This window comes from Choloepus didactylus, chromosome 21 (genome assembly GCF_015220235.1).
Source record: "Choloepus didactylus isolate mChoDid1 chromosome 21, mChoDid1.pri, whole genome shotgun sequence".
Taxonomy (NCBI): Eukaryota; Metazoa; Chordata; class Mammalia; order Pilosa; family Megalonychidae; genus Choloepus; species Choloepus didactylus.
Window position 1 is genome coordinate 49,096,199 of NC_051327.1, and position 17,838 is coordinate 49,114,036.

Genomic DNA, 17,838 nt, shown 5'->3' on the forward strand with positions numbered 1-17,838 from the left:
TGACCCTTGCTCTAGAAGATGGTAGATCCACAAGGTGGGCAGAGCCTGGCTCCAAATCTCCACATTGGACTCGTCCTGAGCAAGAAATAAACTTTTATTGTGAAAACTTCTGATATGTTGTGGTTGTTTATTATAGCAGCTAGTATTACTTATCCTAACTAATACAATCCTAACATACCAAGCCAACAACCATGATAGCTTCCTCCCATTTTCTTTATTTTTATGCTCTCTATGTACTGTTGTATTTGGAATAGTTCTGAGAAGTGAGCTGGGCTCGCTCTGGGATTTCTCTCACTTCCAAGCCTTTGCACAAGTTGTTCTCTCTGCAAAGAACATTCTTTCCACATTTCTTCACTTCTCTGTGTTTTACTAATCTTTCAGGCCTTAGGATAGCCAACTCTGCTTCCAGGCAACCTTTTCTTATTCCTCCCTCCCCTAAGACTAGGTTAGATGCCTCTATTATGTGCCCTAAATAACCTCAGAGAGGCCGTGTGATAGAGTGGTTAAGAGCTGGACTCAGGGTGGGCTGCTTGGCTTCAAGTCCTGGCCTGCCACTGATAAGCTATGAGATTTTGGGCAGGTGGCTTAACTTCCCTGTGCCTCATTGTCCTCATCTGTAAAATAGGAATAATAATATTATCTATCTCATAGTATTATTGTAGGAATTAACTGAATTAAAGTGTGTAGAAAGATATCTGCTACATGATAGGAACTGAACAGACATTAGATGATATTATTATCACTATTACTATTTTTGCTGCTCCCATGAAAGCACGGGTCATGCACTCACCCCCCCCCCCCACCCCCACTGTAGCACTTTTCCAGCGGACCGTGAGGACTTGAGGCACAGTAGACTCTCAAGAGATTTTGGTTGGATGCATGAATGAAATGGTGATTCAATAGCCCAGAGAATTTCTGAGGGACACAATCAGACTTGGAGGCTATGCAGGCAGGAAAACCCTTAAAATTCCACCACCAGACTGCTCAGGTGGAGACCCTACCTCTGTCATCCACAGTCAGAGGCAACCTGACCTGCCTTGCTGATGCCTGTCACGTGGGGCTCCCTCTGTAACTTCTGCAGCAGCTGCTCTGAAAGCTGACTGGGTCTGCTGTCCTGCTCCCACAGACAGACAGACAGCACTGGAGAGCATGCACATTCTGGGAAAGGGGGACCTCTTGATGTCAACCCCCTACCCCACAGAATCCTGGGGCTTGGAACCTTGGTTGCAGACCCCCTCTACTTGTGTAACAGTGGTGATAGATGAGGATGATGATGATGACTAGCATTATTGAGTCTCCACATGGCCCCAAGCACTGGCCATGTGTGTTACAGCATTGTCCCCATCATCCTTACATCAATCTCAGGTGGTCGATGCTCTTATGAGCTTTATTTTACTATATGAATGAATGGAGGCTCAGAGATGTAAAATAATTTATCTAAGGTCACACAGCAAGATTCAGGATTCAAATGAAAGCTGATGCCAGGACACAGATTCTTAACTGCCACACCACACTGCTTTCTTTGCTCCCCTGAGGAACCTACTTTGTAACTGAGACATTTTTGGGGAGGAAAGGCATTTGTGCATTTAGGAAAACTGGTCTGAGCCAATCTTTCTCCTAGGAAGGGCAAACATCAAGGTTGTATATTCCAGAGGCTTAGATGAAACAGTGGTGTGGGGAGGGTCCATGGCCTGGGGTACATTGAGTTTTTGACCTCCAGTGACCAAAGGGAAAGAAATGGAACTACTCTCCTGTGGGCAAGGCTGATGATACTACTGCTCCAGGCCTCTTCCTGTGTCTCTTTCCTTCTCTATCCTTTATTTTACTTCTCTTACCATTGTCACCATCTCCATTCTGTTACAGCCATCCCTGTTCACCACTGTTCCACTATCCTTGTTATATTACAACCACGATGATGATCACCACCCTTGGCACTACCATCATCATGCCATCTCCAAACCACTGCCACCATCTCCACCATCATTATTCCCACCACGACCATCGTCATCACCAAACCATCAATGCCACCATCTCTGCTATCATTATGACACATCACCACCATTACTACCATCTCCATTATCACTACCACCATCACTGCTGCCATCACCACCATTATCTTGGTCAACACCTCCCCTATCCTATGAGCCTACTCACGATCATCATTCACACCATCCTTTTATCATCTTCATTCATATTGCTACTACTCTACACTCCTTGTAATCACTATTGTCATCTCTGCCATCACCATCTCCCCCACCACTGCTTTCATTGCTTACACATTCAGTACAAGTCACAAATGTTTTATGAGTCTCTCCTGTATTCTAGACTTGGGTTGAAAGCTGAAGATGTAAACTTGCTCAAGAAAAGGACTGTCGTTCATATTCACCATCCTTACCATAACCAGTTATTAGTGGAATCCCATTAATGATACCTTAATCAGTAGTCCCTGCCTAAACAGTTTGCTTTGACAGAATAACGTCTTTATAAAATTTGTGAATTCATTCAATCCCCATACATGCCCCAGAATTCAGATCCTGCTGTTTTCCCCCATTACAACACCCCTAATCCAATCTGCAAATTCCTGGTTGGCTTTGCCTTTTCCCCTGCTTCCCATCCCTTTCCAGGCATGCCTATCTGTGACCATGTTGATGCTGGGCTTGAATATTTCCTAGCCCCACAATGGTAATATAGTTATTTTATCATATCTGAGGTGGGTTTCATGACTCTTCATAAAATGTCATTTGGGTAGAAGCAGAAGATGGGAAAAATCTGCTTCTATCACCAAGGTTGTGTGGGGCCTCTGGAAGGTTGCTGCCTTTTGGGGACTGGGTGGGGATTCTGAGGAAAGCACTTTTTCCTCCCAGCCAGGCCAGAAAGAGAAGAGGTGTTGAGCCTGAGGCCTTACTCTGGTCTCCAGTGACTGGTCAGAAGGAGGCAGATTTCAGTCCATTTCAAGAGCCTGTGGTTGATGGATGGAGATGCTTGGTTGCTATGCAATGACACAGAATGCCTTGTGGTGGGGACTTTGGAGCCTGGTGAGTTAGCAGCTACTTCCTCCCAGTGGGCTCAGATCTGTCCGTGAGTACATGTGCACAGCTTCTGAGCAATCCCATTGTGATGGGTAGGTTCATGTGTCAGCTTGGCCAGGTGTTGGTGTCCAGGTGTCTGGTCAAGCAAACACTGGCCCAATTGTTACTGCAAGGACATTTGTGGCTGGTTAATAAACCAGAAGGCTGGTTTATTAAATCATCAGTCAACTGATTGCATCTGTGGCTGATTACAACAATGAAGGGTGTAATGCAATCAGTTGAAGACTTTTGACGGAGAAGAGAGAGAACCTTCACTTCTTCACCAGCCATACTCTTGGGGAATTCACTGAAGACCCTCATCGGAGTGCTAGCTTGCAGTCTACCCTGTGGAATTTCTCTTCTTCAGCTAGCCAGCTTCTCCTGGGGAGTTCATCAAAGACCTTCATTGGAGCTGCCAGCTCACTGCCTGCTCTATGGAATTTGGACTTGTGCATCCCCATAGTTGAGTGAGACAGACATCTCCTGTTGATTTGTTTCCCTAGAGAAACATAAGTACAAACCCATAAAATACTTCTGATGGAAAAATCAGACTCTTGAGTCCCAAAGTTTTTGCAAAAGCAGATAATTCTGAGTCACCTCTGTTAATCAGGCAAGTAGGCCTAAAGAAACTCAGGTTCCATGATCATGTATTTAGCACCTGCTACATACCAGGTATGGCATGGAAATACCTCTTGTGCCGCCCCCACCCCCTGCCCTGAGGATTCTAGTGCCATGTTTCCATATCCACAGAATACTGCTTCTTGAATATATGCAGAATTCAAAGTGAGAAGAAGAAGAAAGACTTTGGGTCAGTTTTGCAGAAGAGTAAAATATAGTCATTCATGGCATCTAGACTTTTCAGAGGAAGAAAATTCCATGCCCTCATGAATAAGAGGCTTAACCCATGGGGAGCTCAAAATATGCTGACATGGGGATGGCGGATCCATATGCAGAATTTGTACATGTGCAACGAGAAGCACAGCCCTTTCTTCTCTTCTGGAGCCCTGCCTGCTGGGAATGGGAGAGTCTGGAGATGTTTCCTCATAGCAACTGCCCACAGCTTTACCTTCTGCCGTGTCCTCTATCCCAAGCCCCAGTCTCCCCTCTTCCTTCTTTGAGTCTCCAAAGATCAAAGAAGCCTTCTCTGCCTCTGAGTTTTTAAATAGGCTGACCCTTTTGCCTTTTCCTTCATGCTCTTCCAACGAGAATATTCCTACTCATTTCTCAAGACGCCCTCCTCAAACTTTCTCTCTGGGGCAGACACTCTAGGTTGCCTTCCCAATATCATTTCTCCCTCTGGTATCAGAACTCCAATATATTTTCTTGGGGAGGTTGGTTAACAGTGTATCCAGCCCAATAGTTTCCCACCTCCCTTGTAGGGTAGAGTGGTGAGGTGTGAGCATTGCTTTCCTTGCCCGGTGCCCAACATGGTTAAATGAGCTTCTCAGAGGGAGAGGCTCTTAGTAGAGATGAGACGGTATTAAGTCAGGATCTCGGATTCTCAGCCACCCTATTGCTCACCCAGCAGATGGTACGGTTGTTGAGTTTGGAATCAAACAAGAATGATAATAATACTGGCTTCTCATGTTGTTGGGAGAACTAGGCCAGAGTGTAAACTCCGTGAAGGCAGGAAACTTATTTATCTTGATTTCCGTGATGTGCACGGGTTATGGTGTGGGCACGTAGTAGGTGCTTAACAGATATGTATGGAGTGAATGAGTGTACGGGTCTTAATTCAGTAACTGGTTCAAGAAATCTTAGCTAAAAAAAATAAATGAACACCCAGGTGATATCCAGACTACAGGTTCCTATGGGAGGGAAAGAAAGGGTTAAGTGATGGTCTCTCTCTCTCTCTCTCTCTCTCTCTCTCCCTCTCCCTCTCCACCGCCCCCCCCCCCCCCCCCCAAGGCCATCAGAACAGATCTGATTTTATCAGATTTATGCAAGGGATTCATTCCTGAAGCTATGCATTAGTCAAGACTAAATTTCCCAGAGGGATAAATGTAAAGCAAGATCTGCATTATTTCAAAATCCAAGCATATGGGGAGTCTTTATTAATATTTTTAAATTGCCTGATTTTCAAATCACATGGTACAAATTTGCATAAAACAGGACTGTGCTGTTTTGAGGTTCTGGCCAAGATTTGGTGGGCAGAAAGATTTCCAAGGGTTAAAAAAGTTCACACCCAAGTACTGGCATCCCAGATTCTTGGTAGGGACTGTAATCACCAGTGAGGTTGGACATAATCATTTGCTATTTGATTTAGTTTAAAAAAATTAGAACTGATTCAAAGTTATTGCTAGGGAGCAGTGTGAGTTATTGAAAAATTAATTGGTGTCCTTTTTCCTTTTTTTTTCCCTTGCTTTAGGCTCATCAGAAATCTTTCCTCCCATTTCCCTCAGGACCTTGCTCCAAATGCAGAGGTTTTCAGATCCCAGTGTGCATAAGATTTACCAGGAACTGGCTGAAAATACAGACTTCTGGGTCCTGTCCTCCAGATTCGGAAGTGAGCCCAGGACTCTGCATTTTAAACAGGCACTTTAGGAGGTGGGTGGTAAAACGTTGGGTGTTCGTGGCTCCATGGAGGGTAAGATGGCATTTTGGCCTCCCTGGGACTGGGTAGGGAGATGTTACAGGTCCTGATGGTGGAGGCAATGTGGGTGGGCTCGTTTGCAAAAGGGCCCTTGGAGGTGGCAGGTCCTGGAGGGGATGGGGGGGGGCAGTTCTCAGGGAGCCCACAGAGACCTGCCTCAGAGGAAAGGACCCTTGAGGGACATCTGTCACCCACTCCAAAGAGCAGTTCTTGGCAGAGGCATCCTACATGCAGCAGTGACATGTCAGTAGCAAACATTTACCAAGCAGTTCCTAAGTGCCGGGCACTCTTCTTGCAGTGTTAAATACTCTAAGTCATTTAATCTTCACAATTCTGTGAGTTAGGTCCTTTTGTTACTCCCAGTTTACAGATGATGAAACTGAGGCACAGAGAGGTTTAGTAACTTGTCCAAGTTCACATGCCCGTGAATGGCAGAGCCTGGATTTGAACTTAGTCATGTCACAGGGTTCACGTTCTTGACCCCAAGCGGTAACTCCAAGGATGGTGACAACACGAACTGAAGATGACCCCTTTCTAATTATTGTGGACCAAATCCTGGGATGCTCGCAGCATTCCCAGATAGGCGGGGCCTCTTGAAATTGACTACTCCTGAGCTTATTACCTACATTAACTAATGGGTGTGTGTGTGTGTGTGTGTGTGTGTGTGTGTGTGTGTGTGTTAATTTGATTTAAAATTTAAAGAAAGGGGTAGTTTCTTGCACCTGAGGAGTTATGGAGTCATTCATACCTGTAGTCCCCCCAAAAATGTCAGCCACTTGCTTGAATTTTAATCTGCTTTCTTAATTTAATTTTTTGAATGGATATTACATTTCTTATATATAGTCCAACAATTAAAACAAAATAAAAAGCTGTTTCCAAAAAAGCATCACTCTTTCTTTTTCTTGTCCATCATGTTCTCCTCCTCCCCATAGATGATCACATTTGTTACTTTTTTGCATCTTCTTCCAGTAGTTCTTTCTGCAAACCCAAGCAATTATATATGTGTGTGTGTTTGGATCAGTTTCCTCCCTTTTTTATTAACAAAAGGTAGCAAACTATACATGCTGTTCTACACCTGGCTTTTTTCACTTAGTATATTCTGAAGATCTCTTTATATCAGTCCAGAGAGGGAGCTTCCTCATTATTGTCATTAATATTTTTTTATAGCTGCACAGTGGGATATGCTGGAACCAGCTTGTATGGGCTCTGATTGTTAAAATTTCAGATGTTTTGTGAGCTGATTGATGTCATGTTGGTAGCTTGAAAACCACAGACCTGAGCAAATTCTTTAAATCAGGTTCTCCTCTTCAGAGAGCTGGTTGTTAAACATATACCAATACACCACTGACTGTATGGATACACTAAGGTTTAGTCAACCAGCCTCCTGGATACTTGAGTTGTTTCAAAGATTCTGTTTTTTTTTTTTTTTTTAACATGTATATAAATGTTGTTTCAATGAATAACTGATATTTGTCCCGAGTCAGGGAGAAAGGGGATATTGTGACAGCCACTAGGATAGAAATTGCACATTAGCCCCTACTCTTACCACTCAAAGGGTGTCTTTGAGCCAGCTGTATCAGCATCACCCAAAAGCATGTTAGAAAACAGGATCTCAGGCCCTACAGTAGAAGTACTGAGCAGAGTCTGCATTTGAACAAGATCCCCAGGCAATGCGTGTGCACCAAGAAGTTTCTTTTCTATGCCACAGCCTAAAGTGGGGGCAGTGTGGGAGTCCCATCCATCCCTGCTTTCAAGGATAAGAAATGCATTTGTGATTTTTTTTTGTAGGTCTTACCACTCTAGGGTGAGGAAAGACAACCTCAAGGGACAGTAGGAAAAAACGAGCCTGTGCCTCCATGCTTAAGTGGAATTGGTCTGCGTGAGCTCCCCCAGGTCCTCCTAGGGTGGAACTTCTTGAAAAGCCGGAGGGGACCCCAGGTCACCTCTTACTGTGCCAGCTCTGGAACCAGAACTTTTAAGGGGGAGAATTGAAAGAGAAAGGGGGAGAAAGTGTGCTTTTGTGTGTGTGTCTGGGGGTTGCAAGGAGGTGGATACTCTGGGAAGAGAAGCTTTTAAACCTTTGTTGTACAGTCGGCAAAAGCCATCCTCTAGGGCTGTGGCTCAAGCCCTTGGCGGGAGGAGGGAGAGACAAGGGGAGAACCGAGCGCCCCTAGTGGTGAGCATGGGTAGTGAAGGGAACAGGGGGCCCCGGCGCACATTGTGAATGCAATTAACAGTACTGAATTTTATATTTGAATGTGGGTAAAAGGAGAAAGTCTAAGTTAACGGTGACCCCCTAATGTAAACAATGACTACCATTAATAGTGCAACTATAATATTCTTTCATCAATTGTAACAAAGGTAGCACACTAATGCAAGGCATTAAAAATAGTGGTGGTGGTGGGGGTGGGTATATGGGAAGTCTGTTTTCTGCATGATTTTTCTGTAAACCTATAACATCTCTAATAAAAGAAAATAATAAAAACAATTATATGGTTGCAGGTGGGCATCAGAGTTGAAGAGACCTCTCGCATAAGCAGGCATGCACGCACGCACACGCTCACACTCACACAGGCACACACACTGCTATAAGTGGCCCATGTCCTGCGGAGGCTGCAGGACCAGCTCCTGTGGACACTGGCACGGCCTTGCCCTGATTCCTTCCTCAGTGGCCACCTTCCTGCAACCCTCTCCTTGCAGCTCTGGTCCTTCCAGAGCCAAGAGAGAGCAGAGTTCTGCTGTGTGTGCCACAGACCTGCCAGCTGGGAAGAACTTACACTGCCAATGTGAGCACTTCCATTAAAGGGAGTTTACGATGTTCGGCACTAAGGGTGCTGGAACCAAACTCGGTGACAGCGAGGCTGCACTGTCACCCGGGGGGAGAAAGCAGAGCAGTGCCCAGGTTCCCCTGAACATGTTGCTTCCACCTGCCCAGGGAGCCGGCCAGCCCCTCTCTCTGCAGTCATAATAGTTAACGTCTATTGAGAGTTTACTGTGTGCCAGGAGCTGCCTTTACTTTATCTGATTTAATCCTCACAACAACCCTTCTGTCTGTATGCATTCCGCGCTCAATAAATCTTTGTTGAATAAATGAATTGGCCTCTGATGTGGATCTTACTATAATTTCCCTGTTCCTCTTTGACTCGTTCCTACCACCTTCAGTGCTCACTCAGATCCAGGGTCTTCGCATTTCTGCTCCCTTTGTCTGGGCCTCCTTCACCCCTAGAGCTACATGGCTAACTTCAGGACTTGACTCAAATTCCCCTTCTCAGCCAGGCCTTCCCCAAACATCTTGTTTAAAATGGCAACATTGCCTCCCTCCTCATCCTCATCCCACAGCACCAATTATCTTCTCCCATTCTATACACATTCATTCCTTTTATTCATTGTCCATCTGACCCACTAGAATATATGCTTCATCCAGCCAGTTCACCGCTGTATCCCTGGCACCTGGCACAGGGCCTGGTTCAGAGTAGGTGCTCAGTAAATATTTATAGACTGTATGAATGAATGAAAGAATGAATGTGTTCCCTTTTTACAGGGAGGCAAATTGAGGCTCTGAGAAATTAGCTGAGTTTATATCCAAGGTCACAGGGCAAGTAAATGGCAGAGGTGGGATTCAAATCCAAGCCGACAGCAAAGCTTTGGATGTAGGGTTTGAGCCTGGGGAAGAGCTGGGTGGGTCTTTTCAGGTGAGCCGCAAGGTAAGTTGCCTTTGAGACAGAGGGTCTCAGTAGCTGAATTTTGCAACCTGCGTGCAAAGAAGTTACGGATTGAATTGTGTCTCCCCAGGAAGATCTGTTCAAGTCCTAACCCTCAGTCCTGGGAATGGGACCCTATTGGAAATAGGATCTATGAAGTTGTTATTAGTTAAGATGAGAGCGAACTAGAATAGGGTGAGCCTGTGACTTTATGAGAAGAGGGAATTGAATAGAGATGGAGATGAAGGGGAGGACATGCCATGGCTTGCCAGGAAACCACCAGAAGCTAGAAGAGGCCTGGGACAGATTCTTCCCTGCAGTTAAAGCTTAAGAGAAAGCCTGGCACTTCTGACACCTTGATCTCAGACTTCCAGCCTCTGGATCCATGAGACAAGACGTTTCTGTTGTCATAGTCACCCAGTGTGTGGTCCTTGGTTATGGCAATCCTAGGAAACAGACAGAAGTGCAAAGAAGCTCCTGCCACCTGCCAGCCAGCCGGAGGATGGCTCTGGGTGGCTGCAGATCCCGGGAAAATGCTCTGGGATGGAGGCCAGCCTGGGACACCATCTTCCAGGTATTTTGCTTCAGGGTATGGGTCTCCTTTTCCGAGCCTATTTGTGGGGACGCCTGTACACAGAAGCCCCCTGGCTGGCAGTACCCCTCCATGTGGACCCCTTGGGCAGGAGAGTAGAACTCTGGGAGTGAGCTCAGGGCTTTGTCCACACTAGGAAGATTATGTGGATAATTGTGCCCTTGAGGCCGTTAGAGGACCTAATCAGGGAGAGAATTAATTTCTACTTTCCTGGCTATATTTTAAAAGGCATTTTAAAAAGCTTTTTAATTTTTTTTTTTTGGTTGTTGTTGAGTCTGTGCACTCTCCAGAAATTAAATTTAGACTGTGATTTTATTACCCGTTTTATTTAATTTATCCTAACGGTTGCATTCAAGCTGTGAACCAGCTGTTGACTTTGAAAAAACATTGTTCAATTTGAAAGGAGCATTTTAAAACTTAATGTAATGGCTGTAAGTAATCACTCCAGCAATTACACTCTCTGGCATTGTGCATCACCAGAGGCATGTTTGGGATTTGGAAGAATGTTCCGGGTGCAGAGAGGATAGATTGGGCGAGAGGCAGGCTGTGCAGATTGTGGGGTGGGAGAGGTTGGGGCAGAAGGACCCGCTGACTGCACAGGCTGTGGGGAAGGAGAGTTCTCTGGAGGGCCAAGTACCCCTGAGCTCACAGACTCGTCTGCCTTCCAGCTCCTGCTGCTCTCGTTCCAGCCACTTAATCTCATCTGAGGGGTTCGCCCTGCTCCTAGGCTCCTTGCCTTGGACTGAAGAAAACAAAAGGTTCTGAGATTGGAGTCCAGAATCTCAACTTGGGCAGAACTATTTTGTTAGTCCCTGTGGTAGACTGAGTTATGCATCCCAAGAAAGGATGTGTTTTTAATCTTAACCCACATTCCTGGGGGTGTGAAAGCATTTGTAAATCATATCGGGGTGTGGACTCATTTGTGATTGGGTCTTCTAAAAATCCTGTTTAGATAGGGCCCAATTTAATCAGGGCAGGCCTTAATCTATATTCCTGGAGGCCTTAGAAAGAGGAGAAATTAGAAGCTAGAAGCTAGGGAAAGCCACACAGGAAGCAACCAAAAGTCAGCGGAAAACGAAGAGAAGACAGACACAAGGAGAGAGAGCTCTCCAAGGTATGCAATGAAGAGATGCAAGCCAAGTTTCATGGCAGGTCAGCGCCGGAAGGCTACAGACTTGGGGGAGAAAGCATTGCCTTGTCCATGCCTGGATTTTGGACTTCTGCTTGCCAAATCTTGAGCCGATAAATTCCTGCTGTTAAGCCAACGCTTTGTGTGGACTTTGTTTTAGCAGCCAGGCAAACTAAGATGGTCCCTTACAGCCTTTGTATCCTCCCATCTATTCATTTACTCAGTCACTATGGTAGAGTGTAATAAAAATGGTCACAAATTCTTTCTATTCCTGCATGCAGGTCCCCTTGCAGTGTGTTTTTCCCATTAAGAAGTGAAGTCTAGTTCCCTTGAACTTGGACGTGGTTATGTGATTGCCTTTGAATAGACTTTAGCAAACATGCTGCATGCAGAAACTTGAATAGTGCTTGCCCATTGAGGTTGGTCCTCTCTTCCTGTCCTGAGACTGCCATGTGACAAAACTAGGCTAGCTGCTGGATGGTTATAGACCGCCTGGCGCACAACTGAGCTGGCCCAGCCGCTGCCCCCTAGAACCAGCCTCCTAACTGGCAGACATGCACGAGCCCCATCGTAGACCATCTAGCCCCAGGTGAGCTGGCCCAGCAAACCTACTGAATCACGAGTGGAATGAAATGTTGCTGTTTTAAGCCATTATGTTTGGAGTGATTCATCATACAGCAAAAGTAAATGGAAACAGTCACTCAACAAGTTTTTAGTGGATGCTGAGTCTATGTCAGGCCTTGCACTTGGCCCGGGGGCTGTCTAGCCCAGTGGTGGGCAAGTGATCCAGGCCTGGCTGATCAGAGGCCCCCATCCCCTGATCATAGCTTCCTGCTGGCTGTCCTGCCTCCTACTTGGGGTGGGCTGTCCTGCTCTCTTGCCCTGGCTCTCTTGCCTCTTCTGTAGGAAGGTTTAGTGGTTAAGGGCATCAAAGCGTTCAAATCCTAACTTCGCTATTTACCTGGATTCCAATCCCACCCTTGAGCTTTAGCCAGTGGACATAACCTCACTAGACCCCAGGTTTCTTTATCTGCAAAATGGGAGTGATACTACCCCAACTCGAGAGGCTGCTGTGAGGATCAGAGACGGAGCATGTAAAGCCCTTCATTCATAACCTGCCACACCATACACACTCATTAGAAGAGAGCTTTAGCATCTCCACTACTGGCTGTGTGATGTTGGGCAAGTTACTTTCCCTCTCTGAGTCTCAATTTCTCCATCTTTGAAATGGACATGGTGCCACCTAATGCAGACAGTCACTCCCAGATGGTGTAAGGGTGAATGATACTACATTTAAAGTACTTGACCCTGTACCTGACACATGGAAGTTGCCCTATAAATAGCAAAAATCATTGGTTTTCCTATTAGTATTAGGACTGACCACGCCTCAAAATCTGTTCTAGTTTGCTAATGCTGTGGAATGCAAAACACCAGAGATGGATTGGCTTTTATAAAAAGGGCGTTTATTTGGCTACACAGTTACAGTCTTAAGGCCATAAAGTGTCCAAGGTAACACATCAGTAATCAGGTACCTTCACTGGAGGATGGCAAATGGCTCCCAGAAAACCTCTGTTAGCTGGGAAGGCACGTGGCTGGCGTCTGCTCCAAAGTTCTGGTTTCAAAATGGCTTTCCCCCAGGACGTTCCTTTCTAGCAAGCTTGCTCCTCTTCAAGACGTCACTCACAGCTGCACTGAGTTCCTTCTCTTTGAGTCAGCGCATTTATATGGCTCCACTGATCAAGGCCCACCCTGAATGGGTGGGGCCACGCCTCCATGGAAATATCCCATCAGTTATCATCTACAGTTGGGTGGGGCGCATCTCCATGCAAACAACCTAATCCAAACATTCCAACTTAATCCCCACTATTATGTCTGCCCCACAAGATTGCATCAAAGGACATGGCTTTTTCTGGGGGACATAATACATTCAAACTGGCACAGTATTATTAACAAATCATGATGGATTAATGCAGATAGGCTGAGGCTAGCTTTCAGCCTCCTGGCAATGAGCACTCTGTCCTCCGTGCACATAGGTCTTTGCTGCAGTATTAGTTGTGTGGCCAAACTGACTTACCATGTGGCTTATGGGCTTTTCTTTTCTGGCCTCAGTTTTCCCATATATAAAATGGGTGAGGGAAAGTTTTCAGAATGCGAATAGGTCTCAACTTATGCACTGATTCTGACCGATTGGCAATGTCTGCCTGGATCTGTGACCTGATATTCTTGCCACATCCAGGCTGGACAGAAAAAAGTGTTGTGATTGATTAGTGATGTCTGCAGTGGATGTGAGATAGGGAAATGGAGCATATTTGCTAACCCAGCCCATTGGTCTTTTAGGGATCATCTGGGAATACAAAGATTCAGTCAGTTTATGGATCTCTGACCTCACAAGTTTATATATCAGCTCCAATGTTTGGGGTGTTTCAGACTGGGGCTCAGGGTGGGGACTGAATATTATTCATCTTCATATCCTCAAGACCTAGTAAGGGACCTCCATTTTACTATGTCCTGGAAAACAGAGCACAGCCTTTCTGTTAGTAGAGACCTGGCATTCTCTAGTGCTACTTACCAAGAATTCCAGTTCTCCCCTTTTTGGGGCACACAAGGTAGAATGGTACTTCCTGTCTGTGGTTAAGTGGGGTCATGTAGCTCTGATCAGTAAGTTGAGAGCAGAAGTGAGACCCTTCCGAGATCTCACTTTCCTCCTGCCATGTTGTCTGACAATGTTCCAGAGAGTGGCTACTCCATCAACTGTGACCCCAAAATGAAGGTGCCACAGATTGGGGTTCCTCGGAAGCAGACTCTGAGATGGAGGTGAACATGCATGAAGTATAGCAGGCAGCACTCTCAGAATCAACGCTCATGTGGGGAAGGAAGGAAGCAGGATTGGGTAGAGGGAGATGGTGGGTTCCACAAGGAGCTCTGCAGCTGGGATGGTTGTTCCCAGCTGGGGCAGTGGGGTCAAGCTTCTACACCCCCACATAAACCACGCATTGGATGAACTACCCCTTTGCAAGGTGAGAGGGAGCTCTTCAGTCAAAGGCAATTCCTGGAGAGGGCTGACAGCAGAGGGCAGAGCTGGAAGGAAAGCAGTGCGCTGCAACTGGTTCGTATCTGTCTGCGAGAGTGATTATTAAATTTTCAGAAGTTTTCCAAGCCAGTTATTAACTACAGACATCATTAAAAATTAAATTATGTAAACATAGCTAAATAAATTTCATTAAAAGCAAAGGCAATAAATATCCCCAAACTTATCACTTCCTAATTGTTTTGCTATATTGTACTGTTATCTAAGTTCTTGAGGTTATTTACGTCTAGAATATCTGTAGGGGTGGAAATAGTACATAGTGGTGTGCGACCACACCTTTCTTTCCAGCTCCGCATTGAGTGACCTCACTTTAGTAGTTTGAAATTGGCCATAGTGGGAATATTTACACAAAAGAAATTGGCAGATGCTATATATTAGGGCTTTACTTATTATTTGATTGCTTAGACTTAAGAAAGTGATGGAAAATGTTAATAATGCAGATTAAACTAAAAAGGGTCATATCTGTAGCTGTTACATCATGAACAGCACAAAAACTGTCAAATCATGTTGAATGGCAACTCTAGGTGGATATGGATACAAGAGTTCAGTAAAAATCAACAAAAGCATTTGGTTAAATCGACTTTACAGTAAAGAGTATTGTATATTTTATTATTATTTGTAAACTGTGTGCTATACATCCTTTATATCAGTAAAATTTATGCATATACACACATGCATACTTTTTTTCAGAATGCTGTTATCAAACAGTTACTAGCACGTCACTGGGCATGGATCCTTCAGTCCTTACGGGGTAAGTGGAGGGCAGAGTGCAGTGTCCGCTGAAGAAGGTGACATGGAGCAGAGTCACTGCCTGCCCTCAATGGACATGTAGTTCAAAATGAGGGCTAGTCCTGTACTCTTTGTTCTTTTATGGCACTGAGATTTTGGGAATCATCTATTACTGCAGCAAAACCTAGACTATTCTGACTGAAACATGTGGACAAAGGTATTTAACCTCTCTGGGCTGTAGTTTTCTCACAATAATTCCTCCTTGTAGGGTTTCAGAGAGAACCAGAGATGCTACTATGTCACTTTTGGCACCCAGTAGATACTCAGTAAAGGCAGCTATTTTTGTTGATAGCAGTGTCTTAAAAAATGCTCCCCCCTCCCTTCCCTCCCCTCCCTCCTCCCTTCCTTCAGTTGAAAATGTTCTTGATCTAATTCACACAAGTCATCTTCCCATAGCTGGGGATGAGGGCACAGCCAGATCTTTTTCCTCTCATCTCTCTGCCTCCATTTTCTCTACTCCCCTCTGGGCCTTTCTCTGCACTTGTGTGTGTCTGGCTCCAAATTGCAATTTCTGGGATGGCACCAGCTGGGAAGGGCTGCCCTTCGGTGGTCCAGAACTGCTACCTTCCTGGTTGCTGTTGCTGTGGATGCTGAGTCCCAGGTCTCCTGAGTGGAGTCAAATGCAACCCCGGTGGGGCAGCAGCCGAGGAGGGCCACCGAGGTTAATGTGAGAAATAGCCTGGGGGTAGAGGTGACAGGTATGAGGAGCAACTTTTGATACAAAAGAAAAACACACCGGCTAGTGATGGCAAAGCCCGCTGTGCCTTAACCAGGCAGGAGAGGAGGGGGAGATAGGCCACTGTAGCTCTGAGGGGTGGCCTCGGCGTCAGTGCTCTTAAAAAGCCCCCCCACCTTTTAATTGCTGTTTGAGGACTCCTGTTCTAAACCATTTTATGTAGTTCAAAGACATGGCATAGAATTGTAAAACAGCTGTTTAATATTATGAAACAGATTTTCACATATTGTTTTGGCAGAGTCTCCAATAAATATTTAGTGAAAAAAGCAAGATGGCAAAAGTCTGATACAGTACCTGATACAGTTGGTGTCCTCAAGGCCTGACCAAAACTCTGCTTCCTTTTTTGTAAAGCCTGAATCATGATGTTGCTTTATATCTCCATTTGCAGGAGGGAAAAGGTGGGGGGTATATTCATGCACGCTTGTGTGTATGTGACTCTCTTGAGAAGGGATTCCCCTTAAATTGTTAACCATAGTCACCTCTGTGGATTGGAAATGGGAATGGGGGAATCAGTTAGCTGGGAAAATTACTTTCAAACAATTTGACTTCTGATACCACTTCGATTTATCACCACAATTATCCCTTACTTACACTTTTATTTTAATAACAAAAAAAGTGTCTCGGGTGATTTGAATGTGCCACCAGGTTTTGAAAGCACCATCATCATGCAAGACATCAGCCCTATGAAGTGCAACTTTGCCATGGAATTTGAGAAGATCCAGGTCATCTAAAACTATTTATGATATAATGGGGCTGGGCTCCCATAAGAGGACTCCTAAATCCGATGAAATGGAGTGACTTGGGGAAGTAACAGAGGTTGGGTCTTTTAAAGAAATTCATTGCGCACCAGGGCTAGCGAAAGGAGGATGACTATGCACATCTAGGAGCCTTCGGGCTCCTTCTGCCTTGAGCGGATATCCGGTGGTTTGGACACAATTGGAAATTTGAAAGCTTCCCACCATCATTTTCCTCTGCTTCTTCCAAGCCTGTTGGCTATTAGGCTCCCCGTAGTTATTATCAGACCCCTGCAATTGTAACTTTTCAATTTCCATCTCCACAGATCCCTGTGGCCATCTGGATGCCATCACAAGGCGGGGGGTGTTCCTTGGTGTTACAGATTGAATTAGGGAGGGCCCTAACCCAGTAGGTTTGGTGTCCTTAAAAGGAGAGGAAATTTGGACAGAGACATAGACAACTGATGGAGAGACAGACAAAGAGAGAGAGACAGCCACGTGACAGAGGCAGAGATTGAGTTACGCCATCGCTGGCCGGCAACCGGTCAACAGAATACTACAGACTCCGGAGGAAGCGTGGCCCTGTCGACACCTTGATTTCAGACTTCTAGCCTCCAAATATGTGAGACAAAAAATTCCTGTTGTTTAAGCCAACTAGTCTGTGTTATAGCAGTCCTGGCAAACTAAGATAGTTGGAGTCTGGAGGTGAGGAGTCTGGCTCCTGGTCAAAATCCCATGTGTGGCTTTTCACTTCCGAGGCCATTACAAAGACGTCACCTGGCAGACCTCACAGGTAAGGCTGCCCTCCCCACACAGACTTGGTGCACAGCCTGTGCCCTGCAGTCGCTGAAGGGAGTTGCTGTCAAGGACTCAGGATCCCGTAGCTGGTCATGCTTTTGCTGATCTGTATTCCCACCCCAAGGCCTTCTGCAGGTGCTGCTGCTGAATCTCCTTGTCAAGGGGAGGAGGGGGAGACCTGGAAGTCATTTTCTCCACTCTGTCTCAGGACTCAGTACTTTCCCACTCCTAGACCCCCTCTTCCCCCGCCCCAGCCTCTGGGTGCATAAAACTGCAGGAGCCTTTTTTTGGGGCTCCCTTGCCAGTGAGACCCAGCCCCATATCTGCGCTACTCCAACTGACCCTTGCCCATTGGGGAGAAAAGAACAAAGGGGAGCCAGCCCTTTTTCTCCATGTTAGTTTCTTGCTCATACCATCACAGAAAGTGACTGAAGGCTTGATTGTTATTTCCATTTTGCCTTGTTTTAATTGGCTATCTTCCACATCTGGTAGCTCAGCTCAGCTCACTCGGCTTAGCTCAGTTCTTGAAAGGAGTTCTTGGCACTCGGGTGCCTTGATCTTCAGGGCCTCTTGGGCAGGAACAGGTCTCAGGATGTTTGAGGGTCCTGCA

At 45.7% G+C, this 17,838-nt stretch overlaps 1 long non-coding RNA gene across 1 annotated transcript in view; it reads left to right on the top strand.

Annotated features, from left to right (window-relative positions):
• The window catches only part of LOC119517559, a 37,338-nt gene extending 29,634 nt beyond the window's left edge, over nucleotides 1–7,704 (top strand). The window contains exons 3-4 of the long non-coding RNA XR_005213554.1: nucleotides 5,437–5,615; nucleotides 7,450–7,704. This is a non-coding gene — a long non-coding RNA (uncharacterized LOC119517559). The remainder of the gene's footprint in view (nucleotides 1–5,436; nucleotides 5,616–7,449) is intronic.
• The last annotated feature ends 10,134 nt before the right edge of the window (nucleotides 7,705–17,838 follow it).